Source organism: Arachis duranensis, chromosome 7, assembly GCF_000817695.3.
Source record: "Arachis duranensis cultivar V14167 chromosome 7, aradu.V14167.gnm2.J7QH, whole genome shotgun sequence".
Lineage (NCBI taxonomy): Eukaryota > Viridiplantae > Streptophyta > Magnoliopsida > Fabales > Fabaceae > Arachis > Arachis duranensis.
The window spans coordinates 32,020,714-32,025,090 of NC_029778.3; the positions used below are offsets into that span (position 1 = coordinate 32,020,714).

Consider the following 4,377-nt stretch of genomic DNA (forward strand, 5'->3'; position numbering starts at 1 on the left):
TTTTTATTTTCTTTTCAAATAGTTTTCAAAAATATTTTTCAAAATTTTTCCCTTTGTTTTCGAAAATTATTCCAAAATTTTTAAGAATGAATTCTAGAGTTTCATAGTAACATGTTGAAGGCTGGTTGGCTGTAAAGCCATGTCCAAATTCTTTTAGACTGAGGTTTCCAACCATCATCATAGAGGCAAGTTAATTGAAATATCAGCTGTTGTATGCCTGCTTTATATCCTAAAGCTGGCTGGCTATTAAGCCATGCCCAACCCTTGGATTGGAGCTTTAGGCTAACATTGAAAGATTCCTGGAATTATTCTTAGAAATTTTGAATTTCTTATTTTATTTTTCCTATATATTTTTCGAAAAATAAAATAAAAATCATAAAATAAAAAAAACCAAAAATATTTTGTGATTCTTGTTTGAGTCTTGGGTCATGTTTTAAGTTTGGTGTCAATTGCATATTCATATTGTTCTTGCATTTTTTCGAAAAATTCATGCATTCATGGTGTTCTTCATGATCTTCAAGTTGTTCTTGGTAAGTCTTCTTGTTTGATCTTGATGTTTTCTTGTTTTGTGTTTTTTATTGTTTTTCATGTGCATCTTTGCATTCCTATTGTCTAAGCATTAAAGATTTCTAAGTTTGGTGTCTTGCATGTTTTCTTTGCATAAAATTTTTTTTCAAAAATATGTTCTTAATGTTCATCATGATCTTCAAAGTGTTCTTGGTGTTTATCTTGACATTCATAGTGTTCTTGCATGCATCATGTGTTTTGATCCAAAATTTTCATGTTTTGGGTCATAATTGTGTTTTTCTCACTCATCATTAAAAATTAAAAAAATATATCTTTTCCTTTTTCTCTCAAAATTTCGAAAATTTGAGTTGACTTAGTCAAATCTTTTAAATTAGTTATTTCTTGTAAGTCAAGTCAAATTTTTAATTTTAAAAATCTTATCTTTTCAAAATCTTCTTCTTCAAAAAAAAAAAAAAATCAAATCTCTTTTATTTTTATCTTATGATTTTCAAAAATTTAAAACTATTTTTCAAAATCTTTTTCTTATTTTATTTCAATTTTTCGAAACTTAACTAATAAGTAATGTGATTGATTCAAAAATTTGAAGTTTGTTACTTTCTTGTTAAGAAAGGTTCAATCTTTAAATTCTAGAATCTTATCTTTTAGTTTCTTGTTAGTAAAGTAATCAATTTTAATTTTAATCATATCTTTTTATCTTATCTTTTATATCATATCTTTTTTTAAATTTTATCTTTTTTTAAAAAAATTTGATTTTAAAATATCTTTTCTAACTTCTTATCTTCTTACCTTTTCAAATTTGATTTTCAAATCTTTTTCAAACTAACTATTTAACTTTTTGTTTGTTTCTTATCATTTTCAAAACCACCTAACTACTCTTCTCTCTCTAATTTTTGAAAATACCTCCCTCTTTTTCAAAAATTCTTTTTAATTAATTAATTGTTTTAAATTTTAATTTTAATTTTATTCCCCCTTTAATTTTCGAAAATCATTAACTCCTTTTCAAAAATTATTTTTGAAAACTTCTTTCTCTCATCTTATTCTATTTATTTATTCAATTACTAACACTTCTCTTCATCTCAAATCACTGCCCCTATCCTCACCCTTGTGTTTGGATTATTCATTCTTTTTCACTCTTATTCCCTTTCTTCTTCTACTAACATAAAGGAATCTCTATACTGTGACATAGAGGATTCCTCTTCTTTTTCTGTTCTCTTCTCTTTCATATGAGCAGGAACAAGGAAAAAGGCATTCTTGTTGAAGCTGACCCTGAACCTGAAAGGACTCTGAAGAGGAAACTAAGATAAGCCAAATTACAACAATCCAGAGACAACCTTATTGAAATTTTCGAACAAGAGAAGGAGATGGCAGCCAAACCTAACAATAATAATGCAAGGAGGATGCTTGGTGATTATACTACACCTACTTCCAAGATTGATGGAAGAAGCATCTCAATCCCTGCCATTGGAGTAAACAATTTTGAGCTGAAACCTCAACTAGTTGCTCTAATGCAACAAAACTGCAAGTTTCATGGACTTCCATCAGAATATCCCTACCAGTTCTTAACTAAGTTCTTGCAGATCTGTGAGACTGTTAAGACTAATAGAGTAGCTCCTGAAGCCTACAGGCTCATGCTTTTCCCTTTTGCTGTAAGAGACAGAGCTAGAACATGGTTGGACTCTCAACCTAAAGATAGCCTGGATTCTTGGAATAAGCTGGTCACGGCCTTCTTGGCTAAGTTCTTTCCTCCTCAAAAGCTCAGCAAGATTAGAGTGGATGTTCAGACCTTTAAACAAAAAGATGGTGAATCCCTCTATAAAGCTTGGGAAAGATACAAACAGATGACCAAAAGATGTCCTTCTAATATGTTTTCAGAATGGACCATGATAGTTATATTCTACTATGGTCTATCTGAGTTCTCTAAGATGTCATTGGACCATTCTGCAGGTGGATCCATTCACTTAAAGAAAACGCCTGCAAAAGCTCAAGAACTTATTGACATGGTTGAAAATAACCAGTTCATGTACACTTCTGAGAGGAATTCTGTGAATAATGGGACACCTCAAAGGAAGCGAGTTCTTGAAATTGATGCTCTGAATGCCATTTTGGCACAGAACAAAATGTTGACTTAGCAAGTCAACATGATTTCTCAAAGTCTGAATGGATGGCAAAATGCATCCAAAAGTACTAAAGAGGCACCTTCTGAAGAAGAAGCTTATGATCCTGAGAACCCTGGAATAGCAGAGGTAAATTATATGGGTAAACCTTATGGAAATACCTATAATTCATCATGGAGAAATCATCCAAATTTCTCATGGAAGGATCAACAAAAGCCTCAACAAGGCTTTAATAATGGTGGAAGAAATAGGCTCAGCAATATCAAGCCTTATCCATCATCTTCTCAGCAACAGACAGAGAATTATGAACAGAGTACCTCTAACTTAGCAAATTTAGTCTCTGAACTGTCTAAAGCCACTTTAAGTTTCATGAGTGAAACAAGGTCCTCCATCAGAAATCTGGAGGCATAAGTGGGCCAGCTGAGTAAAGAATTCACTGAAACTCCTCCTAGTACTCTCCCAAGCAATACTGAAGAAAATCCAAAGAGAGAGTGCAAGGCCATTGATATAATCAATATGGTCAAACCTAGAGAGGAAGGAGAGGACGTGAATCCCAATGAGGAAGACCTCATGGGACGTCCCTCAAGCAAGAAGGAGTTCCCTATTGAAGACCCAAGGGAATCTGAGGCTCATATAGAGACTATAGAGATCCCATTAAACCTCCTTCTGCCATTCATGAGCTTTGAAGACTATTCTTCCTTTGAAGAGGATGAAGATGTAACTGGAGAGCAAGTTGCTCGATATCTAGGAGCTATCATGAAGCTGAATGCCAAGTTATTTGGTAATGAGACTTGGGAAGGTGAACCTCCCTTGCTCATTAGTGAACTAGATACCTGGGTTCAGTAAACTTTACCTCAAAAGAGACAAGATCCTGGCAAATTCATAATACCCTGCACCATAGGCACCATGATCTTTGAAAGAGCTCTGTGTGACTTGAGGTATAACATAAATCTTATGCCACTCTCTGTAATGGAGAAGCTGGGGATCATTGAGGTACAACCTGCCATATTCTCATTATAAATGGCAGACAAGTCAGTAAGACAAGCTTATGGATTGGTAGAGGATGTGTTGGTAAAGGTTGAAGGCCTTTACATCCCTGCTGATTTCATAATCATAGACACTAGGAACGAGAAGAATGAATGTATCATCCTTGGAAGACCCTTCATAGCCACAGCAGGAGCTGTGATAGATGTTAATAGAGGAGAATTAGTCCTTCAAGTGAATGGGGACTACCTTGTGTTTAAAGCTCAAAGACCTTCTTCTTTAACAATGGAGAGGAAGCATGAAAAGCTTCTCTCAGTACAGAGTCAAACAGAACCCCCACAGTCAAACTCTAAGTTTGGTGTTGGGAGGCCACAACCAAACTCTAAGTTTGGTGTTGAATCCCCACAACCAAACTCTAAGTTTGGTGTTGGGACTATACAACATTGACCTGATCACCTGTGTGGCTCCATGAGAGCCTATTGTCAAGCTATTGACATTAAAGAAGCGCTTGTTGGGAGGCAACCCAATTTTTACTTATCTAATTTTATTTTATTTTCATTGTTCTTTTATGTTTTATTAGGTATATGATCATGTGGAGTCACGAAAAAAAATATAAAAATTAAAAATAGAATCAAAAATAGCAGAAGAAAAATCACACCCTGGAGGAAGGACTTACTGGCGTTTAAATGCCAGTAAGGAGCATCTGGCTGGCGTTCAACGCCAGAACAGAGCACGGATCTGGCGTTGAACG

At 34.3% G+C, this 4,377-nt stretch overlaps 1 non-coding gene across 1 annotated transcript; it reads right to left on the reverse strand.

Annotated features, from left to right (window-relative positions):
- Positions 1–2,288: 2,288 nt before the first annotated feature.
- Positions 2,289–2,395, reverse strand: LOC127740746 (small nucleolar RNA R71). The gene has a single exon (XR_008001605.1). It is a non-coding gene; the product is annotated as a small nucleolar RNA R71 (small nucleolar RNA).
- Between the last annotated feature and the right edge of the window lie 1,982 nt (positions 2,396–4,377).